General features: G+C 35.5%; 1 protein-coding gene and 1 long non-coding RNA gene across 2 annotated transcripts in view; one reads left to right on the top strand and one right to left on the bottom strand.

Moving 5' to 3' along the window:
- The window catches only part of BAZ2B (bromodomain adjacent to zinc finger domain 2B), a 316,333-nt gene extending 295,565 nt beyond the window's left edge, over window positions 1–20,768 (bottom strand). The window contains exon 1 of the mRNA XM_047721834.1: window positions 20,635–20,768. The gene's annotated coding sequence lies outside the window, so the exon portion shown is untranslated. The remainder of the gene's footprint in view (window positions 1–20,634) is intronic.
- LOC125095455 (uncharacterized) lies at window positions 20,762–22,053 on the top strand. The gene is made up of 2 exons (XR_007125896.1): window positions 20,762–20,894; window positions 21,959–22,053. It is a non-coding gene; the product is annotated as an uncharacterized LOC125095455 (long non-coding RNA).
- The last annotated feature ends 1,975 nt before the right edge of the window (window positions 22,054–24,028 follow it).

Consider the following 24,028-nt stretch of genomic DNA (forward strand, 5'->3'; position numbering starts at 1 on the left):
GCATTAAGATGTAATGTAGTTTGGACAAAACTCATACCTAATGTGCTTGTTCTTACTGCTAAGGGAAACAAAAATGTAAGCCCCTACCTCTATGTGACAACTAAAATAATAAAATGAAAATAAATGTTCATTTATAAAATACATGATGTGCTAACTAACGTGTAAACATCAGAAAACAAAGAGTATGCCCAAAATCTACATTTCAACCACTATTTTCCACAATGAACATACAAACTTTGGCCAAATTTTTCCATCTTTATCTACGGACAATCTGGAATGTATGTCTGTTTCGTTCTATGCATCCAAATATTAATCCTCTTAAAGAACGGTCCTGAGGGGTGCCTGGGTGGCTCAGTCAGTTGAACGTCCTAGACTCTTGATTTCAGCTTGGGTTGTGATCTCAGGGTCATGACATCCAGAAAATAATCACGCATAAACCTCACACTAAGACCAGGCTTTTGGGGTGGAGGGGATCAAGAAAAATCTTTAAAATTACTATGAGCATATCCCTCCAAAAATCTTAGTAAAACCTATTTCTTTTAAACAATTCAAACATATTCAAATACAAATATAATTCCCCAGTAAACATATGATTATCTGTAATAATTAAGAATATACGAATTAGGGCGCCTGGGTGGCTCAGTGGGTTAAGCCGCTGCCTTCGGCTCAGGTCATGATCCCAGGTCCTGGGTTCAAGCCCCGCATCGGGCTTTCTGCTAAGCGGGGAGCCTGCTTCCTCCTCTCTCTCTGCCTGCCTCTCTGCCTACTTGTGATTTCTCTCTGTCAAATAAATAAATAAAATCTTTAATAAAAAAAAAAAAAAGAATATACGAATTAGGAATCCCTGGGTGGCTCAGTTGGTTAAACATCTGCCTTTGGCTCAGGTCATGATCCTGGGGTCTTGGGATCAAACCCTGCATAGGGATCCCTGCTCATTGGGGAGCCTGCTTCTCCCTCTGCCCCTCCCCTCACTCGCTCTCTCACTCTCTCTTGAATAAATAAATAAAATCTTAAATATATATAAATATATATATGTATACATATACATATATATACACACACATACATATTAAAATAAAATTATTCCCATTAAGAATACAATAAAAAAGGGGCACCTGGGTGGCTCAGTGGGTTAAAGCCTCTGCCTTCGGCTCAGGTCATGATCCCAGGGTTCTGGAATAGAGCTCCATGACGGGCTCTTTGCTCAGTGGGGAGCCTGCTTCCCTTCCTCTCTCTCTGCCTGCCTCTCTGCCTGTCTGTGATCTCTGCCTGTCAAATAAATAAATAAAATCTTAAAAAAAAAAAAAAGAATACATTAAAAAAATTCTCAAAGTCCACGGGATGGAGTATAAGGTAGTACAACTTCTCCTGAGGAACATTTCATGAATATATGAAAAGAGACTTAAACAAAAATAAAACAGCATTCATTCACATAATCCCTCCCCAAAAATCCACCCAAAAGGCCCAAAACTGGTATAAGAACGCCATCATCAAAAAAGTAAGGGAAAATACCAACACTATAACAAGACTCTGACTCTATACACACATGTCCCAAGAGCATAAGGGACAGATTTTTAGAAAGAAGAATATTCTGAAATGTCCCAACCCACAACTTGTACAAGTGAAGGTTAGGAACATGGAAGGCCTATAAGAGAAATGGGAATCAGAGCTTGGCTCTTGTGTTCACACTGCAGAAAGACATCAAGGGGCCTTTAGGCCTCATTGTTTTAATTTTCCTCAACCTGTCATTAGGGTTGAAAAGGAGCCAGCTTTATAAGTGATGATCAAATTTGACTAAGCAAACACAAGTACTGACTCACCATACCAAACTCATAATCCACAGTATTACAGAGTAGCAATTCTCCCCCTACTAATATCCCCCATCCACAGGTATGTCAGGCTCTCCCTGAAACAGGGGAACTGCTAAAATCAAAGGTTGGCCCTTATAGGATTACAGGTACACCCACAATACAAATCTCAAGAGATTCACCAAAAAAGTTCTAGGAGAAAACAAATTGTATATCCTCTTGCCTAGTTCATCTTGTTGCTTATCCCAAATATTGAAAACCATCAACATCTAAACCTTTGTCTAGCACAAATTGTAAAATGAAAAGTAGTCGGGCCTGGGTGGCTAAGTCGGTTAAGCATTTGCCTTTGGCTCAGGTCATGATCCCTGGGTCCTGGGATCAAGCCACACATTGGGCTCCCTGCTCAGTGAGGAGTCTGCTTCTCCCTCTGCCTACTACTCCCCCTGCTTGGGCTCTCTCTGTCAAATAAATAAATAAAATCTTTAAAAGACAAAACAAAACACTAAGGTAAATAGAGAAAGCCATCAAGAACTACCAAGTTGCCCATGTATTTTATAAGAGACTTTTTTTTTAATGATTTTATTTATTTGACAGAGAGAGAGATCACAAGCAGAGAGAGAGAGAGAGAGAGAGGAGGAAGCAGGCTCCCTGCCTAGCAGAGAGCCTGATGTGGGACTCGATCCCAGAACCCTGAGATCAGGACCTGAGCTGAAGGCAGAGGCTTAACCCACTGAGCCACCCAGGCAGCCCCCCAAGTTGCCCATGTATTTAAGTAAATCTCAATCTCCTTTCTGAATATTGTTACAGTCTTAAAAGAAATAGATGAATACTTGCTTAAGCTGATTTCTCAAAAACACATCTAACAAACCAAAAGTGAGTATCACAGATAATGATGAAGTATTTGAAGCATTTCAAAAATCAGAAAAAGTAACGGTATGCTCAGTGTTAATACTAGTCAACTTAATTCTTTATGCCAAAGAATAAAGTTGTAAATATTAGAACTGTGGCAGCAAAATTATCTCATGATTACATATACAGAAAATCCTAGAGAATCAACTGATAAATTATTAGAAAAAAATAAGAAAGTTGAGTAATTCAATCAATAGCCAGTAAGAATTATGCCACAATGTTTCGGGAGAAACTGAATGTCTTGTGGGGAAAAAAAATAAAGCTGAAATTTCACACTTCACCTCTCACTTAAGTAGATTCCATCTACGATAAAAATTCAAGAGTAAAGCAAAGTAAACCTTAGGGCCATATACAAAAAGAATGCAACACTGGTCTTCTAAATACTTGTATTTTTTCCTATTTTGAAAATAACAATATGGGGGTAGGATTCCAAAATAAATATCAGAAAAGGGAAGAAGGAAGGGAAAGAGAGAAGGAAAAAAAAAATAGTGATTTGCTAGACCTTGCTAATAGAAGTTCACAAGAGTCAATTGTTAAAATTTTTAGGAATTTTGCAACCCAGTTGTTAAACATAGTCATCTCTAAAAATTAAATTATATAGGGACGACTGTGTGGCTCAGTCAGTTGAGTGTCTGACTCCTGGTTTCAGCTCAGGTCATGATCTCAGGGTTGTGGGATGGAGCCAGCGTAGGGCTCCATGCTCAGCAGGAAGTCTGTTTGGGATTCTCTCTTCCTCTCCATCAGTCCCTCTTCCACTCCCACTCCCACTCCCTCTTTAAAATAAACACATAGGGTCACCTGTGTGGCTCAGTCGGTTAAGCATCTGCCTTCAGCTTAGGTCATGACCTCAGGGTCCTGGGATCAAGCCCCGCCTTGGGCTCCCTGCTCAACAGGGAGCCTTCTTCTCCCTCTCCCTTTGTGGCTCCCCCTGCTTGTGCTCTCTTGCTCTCTGTCAAATAAATTGAATAAAATCTTTAAAAAAAATAAAATAAAATACACAAATCTTTTAAAAAATTAATTGTATAAACTTACCAATCAATAAATTATATTAAAAATAAGGCAATAAACACTCAAAATTTATCACTTCCTAATTATTTTACCACATTTTATTATTCTCTGAGCTGTTGAGGTTATTTACATCTATTGTATCAGCTTGGTACAGATATTGTATAATAATTGTGTGTCTGCACATCCAATTCTGTTCAGTGGTATTAAATTGTTGGAATGAAATAGGCTGTGTCAGGAGTATTTACACCAGGGAAAAGAGCACACACTATAAATCAAGACTCCCTCTGCCAACACACAAACCAGTTGTTAATATTTACCAGAATACCACTGCATAAATGTAAACCATTCATTATGGTTTGACCCAGCAATTCAATCTCCTGGAATGTTTCCTCGTGCTCGCTTCGGCAGCACATATACAATCTCCTGGAATGTTTCCTAATGAAATAAATTACAATATGCACAAAGGCTTAGTGATGTTTGATGTTATATTATTTCATTATATATTATATGTAATCAAACAGTTTAAATGCCCCAAACTTAGGTAGTTGAATAAATTATTATACTGTTTGAAAATATTTAATGACATGAGAAAATGCCTCCTGATATAATCCAAAAAAAGAACTAATAAAGTAAAAAAGAATGAAAAACTACAAGTACCTATTTTGTAAAAAAAAGAAACAAAATCCATAAATACTTACATAGAAAAAAAGATCAGAAATTAAAACTTTGTTTTATGAAAAACCAGCAAAGAGGCTATTGAAGAAAATTTTTAATTTTTTTATTTTTTTAAAGATTTTATTTATTTTATTTATTTGACAGAGAGAGATCACAAATAGGCAGAGAGGCAGGCAGAGAGAAAGGGGGAAGCAGGCTCCCCACTGAGTGGAGAGCCCGATGCGGGGCTCGATCCCAGAACCCTGAGACCATGACCTGAGTCGAAGACAGAGGCTCAACCCACTGAGCCAACCAGGTGCCCCTTGAAGAAATTTTTTTAAAAGATTTATTTATTGGGACGCCTGGGTGTCTCAGTAGGTTAAAGCCTCTGCCTTCATCTCAGGTCATGATCTCAGGGTCCTGGGATGGAGTCCTGCATCGGGCTCTTTGCTCGGCGGGGAGCCTGCTTCCTCCTCTCTCTCTGCCTGCCTCTCTGCCTACTTGTGATCTCTGTCTGTCAAATAAATAAATTAAATCTTAAAAAAAAAAGATTTATTTATTTATTTAAGAGAGAGAACCTGCATGAGTTGGGGGAGGGGCAGAAAGAGAGGGAGGGGGAGAACCTCAAGCAGACACCTTGCTGAGCACAGAGCCTGACAGGGGCTCAATCTCATGACCATAAAATCACGACCTGAGCCAAAATCAAGAGTTAAATCAGACATTTAACCAACTAAGCCACCCAGATACCCCTCTACTTGAAGAATTTCTGGTATTTGAAACTTGAACTCTGAAATTTCTTTCCACCAAAGCTCCAATATGACGGCTATACACATCCACATCCTCTTATTCCAATTATAGAGTTACCCCTCCTTCTAGCTGATGTCAATCAATCTAACATGGGTCTGAAACCCATGTCTTCCCACTTCTCAAAGAATTTCTGAGTTATATCCCCTGCCCTTATATCGTCATTCTCATCATCAAGAAAGTCATCTTCAAGTCCATATTTTCTTCCTAGAAACTTGCCAATTTCTTTTCATTTCCCTTAAAAACAACAATAACAACTATCCAAACTCCATGTTCCTATCTCTGTGGCTTTTGTCTAAACCACTCCACTGAAACTATTATTGCCAAGGTCACCAATGTGCTTTTTTGCTTAATTTAATAGGATTTTTGATTTGTTCTTACTTGATATCACAAAACCATTTCACTCTATGCCAGCTCCCCTCATTTCTTTTTTAGAGAGGAGGTTTATGAAACTAACTTGCTGTTTTTTCAATTATGAAGACTTTCATTTCATTAAATAAACTTCAATATAAAATAAAACAAAAATGCAAGTAATAAAATTTTGGACCTTTGACATTTTTATCTTAATATTTTCTGTACTTTTCAAAATGTTTGATAATTTTTTAGTCAAAAATACACCTCTAATTTTAAAGCAAATCTTGTTGTACATCTAAAAATAACATGTTTTATGTCATTTGTACCCTGTTTTCTTAAATGTTAGAAAACAAACAACAAAATTAATATAAAGAAAAAAGGAAAGGACAATGAATATGATCAGCTGTAAGAAGGAATAACTGGCAAGTTGTAGAGTAACATGTACAATTTACTTTTATCATAAACAAACATATGGCACAAATATAAGAAAATATGAAAATTTATTCTCTAAAGGTTAAAGTTGTATTCTCAAATAGTGATAATTCAGGCAGCTAATGAGTATAATAGAATTACTTACCAGGATGATAATCCTACCTTATCAAGGAAAATTTATTTTTAATATGCTAAGTATTATCCAATAAAATTAGTATTTTAATAAAGAATTCTTATTGCAAGAGATAGAAACAAAATAAAAATTTGACAATGCCTTAAAAAGTTGACCTTTAGTTGTCTAGTTCAACACTCCCCATAATACAAATTTTTTAGAGTATACAGCAGAAATGTGTTACAGATACCAAGTGTTGATGGGAATTTGGGCCTTAATATGAGCATTAAAGTGTAGTTTTACTAGCAAAAAGGAATGGGAAAGGGGATGCCTGGCAGAACACACGACTCTTGATCTTGGGGTCAGGAGTTTGAGTACCACCTGGAGCACAGAGTTTACTTTAAAAAAAAAAAAGGAAAGGAAAGAATTATATGTCAAAGAATAAAATATATGAGAAGTGACTAAAAACTCTGGGGAGGAGGACATTGGCTTTTTTTTTTTAATTTTAGAGAGAAAGAGAGTGTGAGTCTGAGCAGGCAGGGGGCAGAGGGAGAAGGAGAAAATCCCAAGCAGATTCCATGTGGAGTGCAGAGCCTAAAGTGGGGCTCGATCCCATGATCTCAAGATCATGACTTTGAGTCAATTGCTCAACCCACCGGGCCACCGAGGTGCCCCAAAAAGAGGACATTTTCTAAGCTTAAAAATGGAAAGAATGTTTTAAAAAATCTAGAAAGGACAAGTTCGTATTTCACATTTCTATAAATAAAAAACTATTAAAAAGTTAAAAATTTATAATAAATATATCAATAGCATAATATCATTAATATTTAGAATTTATAAATAATTTATAATAAATATACTAAGACCTCTGTGCAGTAACAGGCAATGTCAAAGACAAATCACAAAAGAGAAACAGATTAACTGAAAGATGCTCATTCTCATTAGTCATAGAAATGCTGATTAAATAAGGTATAATTTTTTTGCAATGCAACTGGCAATGGCTAAAAATGATGAATATAACACAATCCAACGAAGGTGTAGTGAAATAGGTATGACTACCTTCTACTATTGAAATACCATAAACTTGGGGCGCCTGGGTGGCTCAGTGGGTTAAAGCCTCTGCCATCAGCTCAGGTCATGATCTCAGGGTCCTGAGATCGAGCCCTACATTGGGCTCTCTGCTCAGCAGGGAGCCTGCTTCCCCCTCTCTCTCTGCCTGCCTCTCTGCCTACTTGTGATCTCTCTCCCTGTCAAATAAATAAATAAAAATCTTTTAAAAATTAAAAAAAAAAAAAAAGAAATACCATAAACTCAAAAGTCAAGTTCACAAGACATGTATTAGGAGCCATAAAGTATTCCCAGCCTTTAACCCAATAATTACTTTTTTGGGAATTTATCCCATGAAATGATGCCAAACAGCAACAAAAAAGCACTATGCATAAAAATGTGCATTGAAGCATTAACCTTAAAGGTCAGAAGTAATGGGACACCTGGATGGCTCAGTGGGTTAAGCCTCTGCCTTTGGCTCAGGTCATGATCTCAGGGTCCTGGGATCGAGCCCCGCATCGGGCTCTCTGCTCAGCGGGAAGCCTGCTTCCCCCTTTCTCTCTGCCTGCCTCTCTGCCTACTTGTGATCTCTGTCTGTCAAATAAATAAAATCTTTAAAAAAAAAGGTCAGAAGTAAGGAATCAATCTATCTGTATGAACAATCATGTGCTCCACTATTAGCGTTCCATTGTAGCACAGGAAAATTTTCAAAAAAATAACTCTCCAGAAGTCTTAGAAAATAAGCAGATTTTACCAAGTAGAAAGAGAGGGAATAAGAATTGCATACGGGAAACATCATGTGTATAATCACGGATTCATGATAGTCCGTCCTCAGGGATCCATAAAAAGTATGGTATGTCTGTAATATGTTTAGAACACGCTGCCTCCTATCTCCCAGTGGTTTTCAGAAAGTGATGTTTAGCAGTGGTTTAAACACATGCAGAGCAATAAATGCAAACAAAAATGAAAAATATGAGGCTAACTGGATGTGAGTATTCATCTTCATACAAATGTGATCCATCAGGATCACATAAAACCCTAAAGTAGAAGGGTTTTAAAGAAATAGATCAGAGTTTATCTTAAGCTAAACTCATCATGAGACTGATATGATGTATTAGAAATAACATCTAGCCACTAGGAAGTGGTAAGCCACAGCCAATCTCTCTTGTTCTTATTTATTTATTTATTTTATTTATTTATTTACTTACTTACTTGAGAGAGAGAGAGAGAGCGCACACAAGCAAGGGGAGGGACAGAGGGACAAGCAGATTCCCCACTGAGAGGGGAGCCCAATGCAGAATTCAATCCCAGTACCCTGAGATCATGACCTGGGCGGAAGTCAGATGCTTAAGTAACTGAGTGGCCCAGGTGCCCCCAATCTCTCTTGTTCTTATTTTCAGTATCTAGAAAGGAGGAAATAGGTGTTTGGCTACATCAGATTATTGTCATAGTCATAAGAAATAAATGTGTATGCAAGGTATTACAATTCTCCAACCTCCCCAAACTAGCCCAACCCCATTCCTTTAAATTATCATGTACCTCGTATTTATCCTCCTACCCATTCTGTTGCTATTAGTCCAGTCATTACCACCGGACACTGGAATTTCTGCAATGTCACTGGTCTTTCTTTTAATAGTATCTACTTCTATACATTTAACAGATTTCCTCCAAATCCATCTTTCTAAATTTTTAATTATATCACATCTTTGCTTAAAAATATATTAGCTAACTCAAACCCCTTTCTAACTTTATCTCCTACTACAAACAAATTTTAGTTAGGTAGGTTTCCCTCCATTCTCTCCTTTGTTCAAGTTGTTGTTCTAAAATATCTACTACTATAGGGGCACCTGGGTGGCTCAGTCATTAAGCATCTGCCTTCAGCTCAGGTCATGATCCCAGGATCCTGGGATTGAGACCCTCATCGGGCTCCCTGCTCAGTAGGGAGCCTGCTTCTCCCTCTCCCATGCCCCCTGCTTGTGTTAACTCTCTCACTATTTCTCTGTCAAATAAATAAAATCTTAAAAAAAAAAAAAAAAAAACAACTACTACAATAAATAAAATAGAATATCCAGTACTTCCTTCAAAAGCTAATTGAAGTTCCACCATCTCCTTGAACACTTAATTCTAAGCCAATTTTTTTCTTTCTTTACATTCTGGGGTATCAACAGCAATACTTTAGCATATAAACTATCCTGAACCATGCCACTTTCATATACAACAGACATCTTTTCATTCTTTTCTTTTCTTTTTTTTTTTTTTTTAAATTAGGCAGGGAGCCTGGTTCTCCCTCTTCTGTTGCCCTTTCCCCCCCAACTCTTGTTCTTTCTCTCTCTCCCCCTCAAATAAATAAAATCTTAAAAAAATAATAAAATAAAATAAAGTAGGCTCCATGCCTACTCAAGTTCTTGAAATCACAACCCTGAGATCAAGACATGAGCTGAAATCAAAAGTTGGATGCTGGAGACTCATCTTATTGGGGGTTGGGGGATAGGTTCTAGTCAGTAGGATATATCAAAATACAGTAAATATTATCTTTGACATGAACTATACTGGAGACAGATACATGATCTCTCAATAAGTCTAACATAGCCCATTTGCCAGCATTTAAGTAGATGCCATTTACATAGTTGAGTTCCAGATACTCATAGCTGGCATGCATTTAGGAGCTATGATATACAAAAAAAATATACTTCTATTAAGACATAAGAGCCTATGAGAATACTATGAGAACTACCCAGAGACACCTGACTCCTGTATCCTGCCTGTAGATAACGTCACTGAATGAATGATGGTTACTGAAATTGTTTTTCCTTTCCCACCCCCAATTTTCTACCCCCATAAATAACTGAATTTCAGTGGGTTAAAATCACAAAAGATGAGATTATACTCTATATACAACCTTTCTCTCTAAGTAAACTATGACCTCCTTAAGCATACTATGGGCTAGGCATTTTATTTCTGAGCACTTTGAATTGTTTCTAGTTAGTAACAGATGTCAGCCTGATTCTTGTTCTCAATTTAATGATCAATTTATTTAACTAATCATTACTGCCTAACATGTAACTATTGGCCCATCATACTAGTATGAAACATGAAAAATAAGTAATTTTTACTTGTTTCCATGGGTAACTACGGGATTACTTTCAAGTCTCTTGTGAAGTCATGAGATTACCAAATACAAATTAAACATGCATTTTTACCCAGGTAGATGTAATTAATTTAGCTGGTAGCTCAGGACTTAAGCTGAAACATATCAAATGCTACCTACTAAGAATAAAATGTTTGCAATGAATTGCAAAAAAGAGACCTATTTCATAAAAAGTGCTTCACATTAAAGCAAAAAAGGTCAAATCAAGATACTATGTCAATAGAACACTTCATTAAAAACAATAACCCCAGAAAACCAAATAGTGGAAAGTTCTGGTCACAGTATATCTAGCTCTACCACCATCACCACCACCCCCCGCCTCTGTCATGCCTTGTTCCTATCCTCCCATTTTACACATAGTAGAAAAGCACTTACAAATTCTTTAAACCATTTCTTCACCTTTTTGAATTTTGGCAGTACATCTATGAACAGTCTTTCTGGAAAGGGAAGGGAAAGAAAGCTTTCCCCTAACTGGCCAAAGTATTACATGTTCTCTTCCTGGACCAGCTGTTTACTGTTTGCACAGCCCTTCCCTAACCCTTCAACTTCCTACTTCAAATCCCCAAGGTATGATTATAGATAAGAGTTATTTTCTCTAAGTTGCTGAAAATATTAATGACAGTGCATAAGAAGTCAATGCTAAGGTACTTAGGCCACAATGGAGAAAATCTCGAGACTTTCCAAGAGGACTCAATTATGCAACAGTGTTCCATTTCTCTTAACCTCCTTTAAAACTGTCTCCTTTTTTTATAACAATACTTTGTTTAGCTCTGTAGTAACCCCTCTTTTAAAGAGATTTGACCCACAACCTCTGTCTGTTACGGTTGCCTGGCAGACCCTATTTCTTCCAGTATGCTACACTAACCCATAAAAGGAGAAACACATCATTCTGTGACTTACAGGCTGTTCCCTATTTTTTTTAGATGTTCAAGATGGGCTTCACTGTTTCATATGTTGCCATAATGGTTCATGTCAACAGTAATCCTTTTTCCAAGGAAGTCCAGAAGTAATGTTTCAATAACAATGTCATCATGAAACCAGAGAAAGTATGGCTTGTCTCTAAACTCAGACATTAGATAACCCTTTATTTCTACTCATTTCCAACTTTATCTCAAAATACATCATCATGTAAGAAATAATTATGTAAAAGTTTTAATGTTTTCTTCTGATACATCTCTTGAAAATGAATCATCATCACAACATTGTAAATAAGGAAATTAAAATAAATTTCATTATCTTAGTGTGCCAATGATGAAGATAGGAAAAGTCTAACCACTGAAAATTAAGACCTTACACATTGGTGTTTTTTTTAATCTTTTCTTTTCATAGTCTATTTTTTTTAAGTAGGCTCCTCACCCAGCATGGAGCCCAGTGAGGGGCTTGAATCATGACCCCAAGATCAAGCTCTGAGCTAAAATTAAAAGTCAGATGTTTAATGGACTGAGCCACCCAGGTGCCCCATACTCTCTATTAAATCGTATTTCTATTATTAGTGAAATTCAGTACAAATGTAATCAAAAATTAGGGCTATAAATTGTTTCTTTTTGTCCTTATGGATATTCCTATTATTGGCAGTTCAGCCAGTCTATCGTCTTTATTTATCCAAAGTAACTAAAAGAAGTAAAAGCACTTTTTGAGTCAGTCATTGAATTCCCTTGGAAAGCTAGTTCTTCACCAAGAAACTGAGAAAAGGGAAACAGATGTCCTCTCTTGCTCAGTGCTTTTAGCATGTATGACCATGCATTACATTTCAAAACAAAAACAAAAACCATTTATAAAGCATTGTAAGAGCATGAAGGAGAAAGGAGTGGTTCTGATTAATCTTACGAGAAAGTATTTCAATAACTCTGATCAGAAAGGGTAGTTCTGTCAATTTTAAACTGGCCTCCACAAACAACAGGCCTATCACTGAACAGATGATTTGAAATTGATTAACCCACTTTCTCCAGAAAAAGCCAAGAAGTCATTCTTGAAAGCAATGGAGGAAAAGGAGGATCACATAACATTCTTTTTATTCTGGGAAAAGAGGTATGGGTTGGGGTAACTTCAAAATGTTGCCCAACCACGCCATATAATTAACAAAACTAGCTTTTATTTATTTGTTCTATGAGGTGCTCATAATGCCCTTCTCTTATTGGATCCTTTCTTCCTGATCTCTAAGTATTCAGTTTACTCCTTTTCCTCAGTCTAATTTAAAGCTACCTAAACCAAAAGAGCCTTTTTTAATGATTTGAACCAGAAGTCATCTCTTCCTTATTCTGAGCTTTCACAAACTTTCAACCATAGGTCTTTAAGAATACTTAACACTGTGTTCAATATGAACTTGATTAAAGAGGGTAGCTGTCCCCTTTTCCCCTATTATTGGTACTAGAACAATAAAAGCGTATCAAATACCAGTGATTCTCCTGTGGTTGACATTACTTAGTCAATTCATTTTTCAAATAATGGCTACAATTTCTACTGTTTTGTTGGGTTACTAATATTTTATTCATTTATTTTTAAAGTTTTATTTAAGTAATCTCTACACCCCATGTGGGGTTCAAACTTCTGACCCTGAAATCAAGAGCCACATATTCCTCTGACTGAGCCAGCCAGACGCTCGAAGGTTACTAATATTTTAAGAACTGGGTTCATTATCTCATCTTTCTTTTTATCTAAATATAATTAACTGTTGTAATGAGAACCAAAAAAGGCAGACAAGTAAAATCTGAAACTTTCATTTTGGTGGAAACCTAAGAACTTCTCTTTTTTCTGATCTATCAACAAGTGGGAGAGGAAGGAAACAAAACTTATTTGAATTTCACTTCCTTTTATTTCCTCACTTTATTCTGTGATAAGATTCCCAAAGAGCAGGAAAATAACTAAAAGGACGACAGTCAAAAAACAAAGAAAAGGAGAATATGATAATTTACAAAATGACCCACATAACCTCAAATAATAGCTAATTAACTGTGTAATAAAGTTGTTATCACAGGCAATTCGAAACTAAAACATAACACATCGTCCTTTAATAACCTCTGAATTTATTATTTAGAAAAAAGTACAGCCCACTATCAGCTAGATTAAATTTGGCCATATATTCTATTATATTACCAACATCTCCAGCCATTTGTGAAGCCAAGAAAGAGTAAAAGGCGCTCTTAGGAATGGTACTCAACCTTGAAGTGCTGAAAGCTACTTCATCATCTAGTGTGGGGACAAACACATGCATGCACATGTGAACAGAATACTATGTTGTGTAGAAGGCTCAGTATAATCACCATCCTTATAAATCACTCAGGTATCCACTTATTTTAACATACACAAATCAAGGCAGAGCTCCCTGTGATTCCTACAAGGGTATCTGAAATCATATTTAACATCACACCTCCCACTCTTCTCACTGAAAGCTTGAGATGCAAGCTTTCTTCTTTCAGTCACTACTAGGCAGCACAACATGCACGAAAATATTACAAGTGGACTTCAGCATAGCTACGCTTAATATTCCAGAAGGGACCGAAAAAGCAGAAGAGACTCCTCATTCAAAAAATTATTAAATTTTTTAAATTATTAAATTCAAAAAAATTAAAGTAGCTTTCTGGTTTTAGGATTAGCATTATTCTAATCAAATTATAATGTCCTGTTGCTCTTCCTATCTTGTCTTACACCACTCATAAACTAAAAGTACAGTCACGTTTCTATATATTATGTGAAATTGTTTTACAGGCTAATTAATCACAATCTATTGTGTTACTTAGTTACAACTATAGATAACTAGCAAAATATAATTAACAACATTTTCAAATCAAAGATAATTCAGTTACCTACCTAAAGACAAAATTATAAAACATATTTTCCAAAAATTACAATGGTTGTGTAATCTAGGTTTGTTTGTTTCTGGCCAAGATGAAATATATAAAAGTAATACATTATTGACTTTCTACATTTGGTTCTTTCAAAGCTTCTTCATTTTATTCAGCATTTAGTTTAAATTAAATATTTAAAATTGAAGCTGTTCTATGTTGCAAACACAGCTAAAATGAAGAGCTTCTGTAGCAGCAGTGACCAGATTTTAAATGCAGGTAGATCAATAAAAAAAAAAAAATTCACCAAGCACAGGCTCCATGTGTGAGTGGAATGGTTTATAATAGCTTGCAAATGACTATGTGCTTGCTGTAACCAGCTGTTCTTAAATTATGAATATGCAACCAATTCATGTTAAAGCCAAATCCCAGCACTATTTCTACAGAGAAATCCCAGTAGTTTTGCTTGTTCTACATGTTAGCTCTGTTAAGGATACAAATAGCAGTAAGCTTCCGAACAAATAGGACCAAACTATTGGCATTTCATGCACTGGGTCCATTATCACAGTGGGGAATGTCAATCATTGGTACATTCCTATAACAGCTCAGGCAATATGACAATGATCTCGTAAGAAAAAAAATCAAAATCTCTGCAGCAGACTCAAAGTCCTTCTGACAACCTAATGCTTTCTTACTTCAGCCAATCAGAATGTCAGACCTGAACTACTACAAGACTTGCATCAAGCCTGAAACATTTAAAAACATCAATCATAAAAACAAAGACAGGACATTGAATTATACAGTATTAACCTCCAGGGTTTGCATACAAAGACCTTAGATTTATTTATGTCCCAGTGAGTTAAGAGCTTCAGTACACTGTTCTTTACACCAAACTGACTGCCAATTTGATGAACCTCTCTGCCCTCAGCAGGAGTGCACCGTCTTTGATTAATGAGTGCATGCTTGTGGAAAAGTGCTAAGAGGAGAAAACAGTGGAAAAACACACAATTACGTCTACACATAGCTGAAGTACCAATGCAATAATTATCTTCAAACCAAATGCTTCTTTTTCCTTAAATACCCATGCACACATATACACCCACAAAATTAGTAAAGGTTCTTATCTACATATTACTACATTATTATTATCTCTAATACTTATTTTTTGAATGAAAGGCATTCAAAAACCAAAATACAAATTTCATAAATTATAAAAACAACTATTTTAAAAGCATCAATTAAAAAAAGATAGAAAACACCTCACCTTATAGAGTAAATTTTCAAATATATGGGATAAAAACTATTTTCACCTCACACTCCTATAAAAGCCTATTCATTAAAAAAACCTGTTTAAACAATAAATATCAAGTCTATTAAATATTTTATATCTCAAACTGTATTATGAATTGCCACAGTTCACATAACATTCAATGTAGATTTAAAAGTCATGTATATTTGTTTTTCTTTCAGCAAAGATGTTGCCAATATTTTCTAATTCCACGGGTAACTGCAAATTAATTATACTTATTGCCCATAATTTCAAAGCTAATGGGGTCAACAGAAAAACTTGTGAAAGTTTAAACTTTTTATGACTCTTCTGTTTAGAATGACCAAATGTGGAAAAATTCCTACTTACATGATGGGATGCGGATCTGCACTACAATTCAGACTATATTACCTATAAAAATGACCTAAGAATTAAGATTCCTTTAAAGTAAAAGTTTATGTTTAATATACAACTTACCATAATTTAGTTTATATGAACATTTGCCTTGACACAAATATTATGAGTTTCTTAAAAAGTAAATCATAGGGTAAGGTAACAGAATGATTTTCTTTTTAAGGAACTGTATGGCTTTTACATAAAAAAGAGTTGAGAAAGTGTATTACCTGAAAGAAGACTTAGTAATACGTGGTCTATTTAAAAGGAAAACATCTCTATAAACTTATAATTGCAGGAAATCATAATTCTGGAATCACTTAGCAGTGTATTAGAAATGTTTACAATTTGTTTATATTGTATAAGAAATCCTTTTAATGTTATTTAACTCAGCAAACCATATATTCTGATCACCAATTTAACATTTTAAGTATTTATTATAGGCAAACTATTTTAAATATGTTATAAATTTTATGCTCTTTGAAAAATTGTTTAAATGTTTATGGTACATAAAGATTTAAAAAGTAAAAATGAATAAACACTAAAACTAGAAAAGATCTCCTGATATAGTGGTAAACTACATCATATATCCTTAAACTTATTATCCTAAAGATTTTTTACACTTTTTTTAGAAAAAAAGTGTTTTCTCTGTTGGAATGGTCATTCTTTATTCCTCCTCCTTTCTATTTCCTCTCCTATCAAATTAAATAAGTAAATAAATAAAGTAAGTAAGTAAGTAGAAAACATTTAGGTATCAATGGGATGATCTGACACCTTTTAGTACCATAGTCTGATAGGTGAAACTATCACTAAAAGTTAGCAGGTATAATAAAAATATTTCAATTTTTAAAATTATTAAATGGCCACTAGTCAATTATTTAATATCTTCACCTCCTTATAAAGAAAATTAAATATAAACTTGCCCACTTCCTCAATCATTCTTTTCTCTTCTGATTACCTTCTGCTACAAAAATTTAAAGAAATATTTAATCAAACTAGTCAACATTTATTAAATAAAGAACAATTTTTTTAAAACCTTATGGTATGAAATACTTAATTTTATATATTTGAAAGCTTCAAAATATATTCAAAATACCTAACTAGGTAATTTAATTAATCCCTCAGGATATCAAGTATATTAAAAATCATTAAGACATTATTTCAACTAGGGGTCAAAATCACACATTACTTCGTGTTAAATCACTTCTTTTGGTAGTCTTAGCTAAGATTAGGTCAGAAACTCATAAACTACAATTTAAAATCCTTTGAGAAATCTTTAAATCTAAAAGTAATCAAGTTTAACACATTCTTTCACTAATTGAAGGAGATAAGACAGAAAACTGGAACTTTCATGCAACTGTGATATCCTACATCTTGTATAGTAACACAAAAGTAGCAACAAAGACATTAACAATTGCAGTTCAAGCTGGGAGTGACTGTTCTGTTTCAATTCAATGACACCACTAATGGCTTCTTAGCAGCTCCATGAAATCAACCAGCTGTCAAGTTGATGCATCAGAAGGAACAGTTATGCACTCCCATAAGAAAAAGCAACACATCAGGATGTTTGGCAAAACATCTGCTCCTTTACACTGCAGTTCTATAATAAACATGCAAACAAAGAAATGAGAGAAAGGGCAACAGAATTAAAATTCCAAGGTTTCCATTACAGTCTTAAACGCATTTTAAATAAATGACATAAAAATAAAAACAAATTTCTGCCAACTTGAATACTTTGTTATTTTAAATCTTGAAAAATGCTAAATATAATTACTCAGATTCTTCTAGAAAGGCAAAGGCTACATAAAAATCGTTATATTTTAAAAATTGAGAGTAAACTATATTCACCCAGAAAAATTATCATAATGTACAAAACATAAAAAATATCAAAATACATCCTTCATTTGATAAGAATGCCAACAGCATTCTAATAAATGTATTTCCAAGACTGAATACTCTAAAAATATTTTAAGTAGTGTTTGAAAGAGTAAATGCTACTATAGTTAAGCAATAGTTTAACATATAGGAACAGTAAAGATACTATTCTCTGGATTTTAAAATATCTGCCTACTCCTACTTTTCTCCAAACCATTATATGAATACAGTATTAAGTCCTGATAAATAACTTTCTTTTTACAGCAGTTTGATCACCTCCCCTGAAAGACTCTTATTTGTCATCACAGACTTAAAATAATTTTACATTCAGCCATTCATTTCAAACATTTGTAAAATTTGACTTTTTTCTATCTGAAACTTACAAGTGCCTCAATGTTGTCTAAATTATTGATTATGCAGCATAGTGACAATATGTACAGTGTTTACAATAGGTGTGAGACATCAAATGTACTTAACTACCATTTTCTTAAACTGCTTATCCTCTGTTGCTTGCCATTTATAATCTGCCAAATCTTCTAGTCCTTTGTTGCATGTATAATTTAAAACCATCTGTTCTATGTGCTTTTAACTATTTAAACATTTTTCACCTACCTACAATTCACATAAATGGCAGACATTCAATTCAGTCAAGCTTTCTATATAGCGTTTTACATAAAGCAAATTCCAATATAAATAACATAGCAAATAATACCAAGGAAGACTGCTCCAGAGATAAAAATGTACTACATACAATGTAAATTTTTATGTTAGACAAATCTTTTCAAAGTATTCAGAATTGTTTCTATTAGTTTTTTCTTTTAATTATAACCAGTGTTTTTCCCCAAACCAGAAGACAAAGAGAATGCAAATTAAATACAGACAGTTTCATGTCCTTGTTAGAAGAGAAGTAAATACGCTGACTGAAAATGACTACAGGAGACAGAATCCCACTTTCCCATTCAATTTACAGTGCCTCTTATTTATATACCAGACAGTGTATCATTAAGTTTGGTCATGTGACCAACCGAACTTCTGTGAGATAAAAAACTATTTTAGACAAGCAAATTAAAGCAAAACTAATTTTTATTGTATATTTTTTCATAATGGCTGACAAAGAGCTTACAGCTTGAAGTTATAAAATATATTTTAAAATAAATTTTGCCTTTTAAATACTAATGACATTTTTGCCAATCGTTTAATATGTGCTACTAAATTTTAAAAGTATCCAGTAGTTCCAGGTATTTTAATAGTTGTATCTCTCCAAAATGTAAGTAAATATGTAAAAAAAAAATTATTTAATTACAAAAGAGGACCTAGGTAATTTAAAATAATTATATGTAAAATATTAACCACGCTGATTAAAGAAACATCTACAGCAGAGTGGAGTAAATGAGAAAGGAATATACTCATTAAAAATAACATTTGAAACCTTTTAAGAAAAATCACGTAGACAAAAAGCTAGGTGAATACCAATGACACTATAAAAGTTTATACCATCTTTTTGCACATAATTTTCCACCTGTTACCAAAACGTAAAATGTGTAGACGCTGAGGGTTCATTTTGAGAACGCGACCCAAAAATAAGCAATACAACTTATCTTTAACCAGTAAGTTACCCGGTCCTTTAAAACCGGGAAAAAAATTAGGTGAAAAATTTACTCTTGGGAAAATTTCTCGATAAAGTTTACATGACGTCACTGGACCCCCTGAACATTCCCTAAACTTTGAGTCTTATCCAGACACACTTTTTGCCTTTCTAAGGCTTCTTTCCTTTCTCAAAAATAAAAAAAGGGAGACTTGGGAATAAAAATTGCCCAAGATGGCGAAACGCTTGTTGTTTAGAGGGCAGGGAAAAAAAATGGAGGATATTGTAATATACACAAAGGGATAAATTTCAACAACTCGGCCAAGGACTGCAGCTGCTTCTCTCTTTATAAGGAAGCAACACACAAAAGATAAATACAGAGGGAGAGAAAAGAGAAAAATCTCCCAAACAGCAGGGCCAGCTCTTACTCTCCAAGAAACACTTCCTTCCTTTCCTAAGTCCCAATTCTGGGGTTCATGGAACTACTTTAACAGAAGGAAAGCCGCGAAAGAGGAAAGGGGGAGGGGAGCGACAAGAAGATTAAAAGAGCGAAGAAGAGTTGAGGGCTGGCGGTTGTTCCCGGGGAAGAACTGCTAGGAGACAGACATTACTGTAGGAAAAGCTATGCTCCTCTAACCCTCTGTGTACAGGCATAGATCTTCCCGTATCCAGATCTTCTCCCGGTCTCACCTGCCCCCATTACAACACCCCCCCCCCCAGCTCATTTTCTATAAACTCTGGAGCTCCAAGCTACACAGAGAAAGCAAAAGAGGCCCGGACTTGGGGGGTGGGGGGGTGGAGTGCCAGGAGCTGATCATCAGTCCTAAGGGGAAGAGGGGGCGGAGGCAAAAAAAAAGGGCAGCAGTAGGCGGACTGGGGGGGGCTATCTGGAAACTACCCCGGCAGGGATTGGGGGAGCAGCGTACATTCCCGGGGAGGAACGGCGATCGCAACAGTGCCAGAGGTTATCGTTTAAGAAGCAAAACTGTTGGCGGCAACCCGAGCGCTGGGAGCCGAAGGAAGGAGGAGGCGCGCAGCCCGGGCGGCCAAGCAGGGCGACCGGCACAAAGGAGGCGGACTGGCGGCGGCGGCGTCTGCCCGCGGCCCTGCTGCACCGAAGTCCCGCACTGGCAGCTAGGAATAAAGTTTACATTCTCCTGAGACCGCACCCCCCACCTCCCACCCAGGACCGCGTCCTCCTCCCCCAAACTCCGCTCGGGACCCCGAGCACCGCCCCAGCCTTCCAGCCAGCACAACAAAGAGACACACCGACCGGCGAGGGTAAACAGCCGCGGAGGGCGAGCAGGGCGGGCAGGGCGAGCGCCTCGAGAGAAGCAACTCCGGAGTCCCCGCTCGCGGGAGCGTAGTTTCTCCTGTTCTGCTCACAACCGGCTTTGTAACATTTGGAATTTCCATCTTCACCCGCACCCCTCACACCCGAAGATTTTTAACTCACCTTTACTTTCGAACTGAGAGTTGCGGTGGATGAGATTTTTGCCTTCCCCAGATGGCTGAAGGTTACGATTTTTGTTTTTGGAAGCCCTACTACCTCCTTGTCTCGATTATTATTTTTGCAAGGAAAGTATAAAGAGAGTTGGAGTGGAGGTGAGATTTGTGATCGCGAAAGCCCTTGACTCCCTCCTTCTCCGCCTTCCGCCTCTCTCTGATTAGTTCCTATCCAGCAGCAGATTGAAGCAGGAGATGATTCTTCTCAAGGTTTGTTCAGCAGCTTCACTTCTAGGCGAAGGCTTCATGAACCAAGTGACGTCAACCAACAAGGCTTCTCTCTCTCTCCTCTCTCTAACAATGAAAGTTGCTGTTAACAAGGGAAAAAAGAGAGAGAATTGTTTATACCATTTCAGTTCCAATAATAAATGACCTATCAGCTCCTAAAGGAGCCAAGGGAGGGAGGGGGGTTGCTTCTTCCTCCCAAGAATTCTGTAGCTTTGAGTTTGCAACCGTTCCTTGTCCCAAAGAAAAGTTAAGAAACTTAATTTTTTTTTTCTTTCCAAAGCAGGACAGAAAATAGGATTGGAAACCCAATTTAAAACTGGACAATAGGGAGCCTAGATTAACCATTTCCACCTAAACTTTTTTGTCTGTAAACTCAGAATTCGGTTGAAGTCTATAAACCATCTAAATTTATATGCCAGGAATTCGTGGATGTTTGGAACTAAAAAAACAGGACGCAAGATGGTCCCGGGGTAAAACTCTGCTGCCCAAACACAGGCAAGTTAAACTAGCTGTAGTGTTGATGCACTGAATTAAAATTTAAATAAAACACGTTAAAACAGCAAATCGTTTTAAAGTTAGAAGTTAAAATTGTGAAAGGTAATCTCAATTGTAGTTTCTCCCTCCAATTTCTGAAGTCAAAAGGAGTGGGGTTAGCTAATCGCAGGAACTGAACACTTTTTTAAAAAATCAGGTTAAGCCTGGTAGCTCATTTCTCCATCTTTAAACTACACAGGAGGCATGCTTTTTGTTTACTCCCTGAATCTCCCAACTTTCTGTTGTTTACCCTTACATTTCTCCCTCACCCTCCAATCCCAACATCCTAAAACCAAAAAAGTTAAAATAAAGGAGAAGTACACCTTATTCCTTCCTGGGTACACCACCCCATAACTTCCTAAAAATGATTTTTAAAAAGCTGTAACTTTGGTTAACGTTTTATTACACAAGAATATATATACTTTTTTTCATTAAGGTAGTGTTTTTTCTCCCAGAACACATGGAAGTCTCCCAAGTTTATATAATTAAAAATTGCATGATTTAATTTTCAGGATGAAGAGCTAGTGAAAAGCAAGCCACAGAAGAATAATTTGACCATATATGTATATTTTGTACATACATTTGTGAATAAATGTATCTTAAAAGATGCTATTGTTTTATGTTTCCTCTTCAGCCACTGGCTGTGATTTTAATTGTGCTGGAGGATCTTCATTAGTATTAACACATGGGGAGATTTCACAAAGCTGCTTCATTAGGGGGGAAAAAAAAAGCTTGGCAGACTAGGTCTTTTTGCATGCACTGAGAATGTCAGCCTTACCTCGGTCATTTGTAACATAATAAGTGCAAGTACAATGATTGCAATGCAGGAGCACTGGGGGAAGGGCAGAAATACTGCCTGTCTAATAGGGATATCTGAAAAAAAAAAGGCTGCTCATTACACAGTAAAATGTATGCTAAAAATTAGTGAAGATGATGTCTCAGGAGACTGATGCTAAATAAATTAATGTGCTGATATGTTTTTAATTATTATTTTTGTAGTAGTTTATTTCATTCTCAGGATTCACATTGAGCAGCAAAGCTGCGCTAGCACTTATTGATTTTTTTTCCCTGCCACATTCCCGGAATACAGATTTTAATCATTTCACTACACCACACTCAGTAATTTCATTAAAAACTGGAACCTTCTATCCCCAGAAAAGCATTTAATTTCAATGACATACAATTTCTCTCTTAGCAGAAAACTGTCTCTACAGTAAAAGCTGGCCTAAGGTTCAAATGTATAATTTAATCCTGAGTTTTCCATGCTCTGCATTCCTTTGAAGCTATAATTTGAGTAACTACCTAATAACTGTAATAAGGACAATAATTTCCTTATAATATATTATTAACTCATATTTAATTAACTCAGAGGCCAAGCTGTATACATGTATGACTGGGTCAAGAGTTCTACCATCTCAAAATTTACCAATAATGTTCCAGAAGAAAAATATAGATTAAAACCTAAGTGTGAATGCTAGCATTTAGATATTCCAACCAAAATAATTAACAAAAAAAGTTCATGAATTTTAAATAATAGTGGTCACTATTCAAACAGTATTTTAAAACATTTGGAAGTAAATAAGGCAACTCACTGATATTTCTGTATATAAAGAATTATAATATTAATATTTCAGCTATCCATTTCTGAAAGTTTAATCACTAGCATTACTTTTGAGAAAGCATTCAATTTTGAAAAGATTTTTTTAAAAAGGGCTAGATTCAAGTTGCCTCAATTTTTATACGGAATTCTCTCTTGAAATAGTTAAATGGCACACTTGAGTAATTTGAATAACCAAATGATATACAGCAAAATAAGGCTCAATTTAGGTTCCAGTAATATTTTGAAATGATACTCAGTTTAAGATGGTACTTTGTTTTTCCAACCACTAGGTTTCATAAGGATATGTAATTTATATTGCCTGTTTTTAGGGAAGAAACCTGTGGGAAAAAAACATTTGACATAATAAAATTCATTTATTAAATTCGGAATATATGCCTAATCAACAGAAAACACTTGTACACTGGTAATAAAAGTGATTAACTTGTATAAAAATAAAAACTCATGTTAAAAATTCCTATCATTCCTCTGGTTAATTTTAAAATCATAATCCAAAAAATATTTTTAAGACTATGTATATGTAATTTCAAGTTGCAGCCATAAACAACACAAAAGTTGTATTTTCCTTGTTTGAATGATGAAGTAACTTGTACAAAAGAAGACTGAGTGTTGTCAGAATGTTGGAATAAATGATAAAAGTCGTGATAATAAAGAACTTGATTTTATTGTCTTTAAAATATTTAAAAACTGTATTTTATTAAAACTATATATATTTATTACTCCAATAATTTGAAAAATATTTTTGCAACACTCTTAAGGTTGAAATGCAGTAAAATGGTAATCAATAATCAACAAAATAGTGGATAAATGAAAAACTCAGATCAGTAGCTAATATTCACAAGATGAGTTTCTACATTTCAATAAAAAAGCTTACTTTGTGTATTTAAGTATATATTTAAAATAATTTGGTGTTATTGGTAGTTCAAATATGTTAATTATTCAATTTATACCTTTAAAACTGATT

Source organism: Lutra lutra, chromosome 3 (genome assembly GCF_902655055.1).
Source record: "Lutra lutra chromosome 3, mLutLut1.2, whole genome shotgun sequence".
Classification (NCBI taxonomy): Eukaryota; Metazoa; Chordata; class Mammalia; order Carnivora; family Mustelidae; genus Lutra; species Lutra lutra.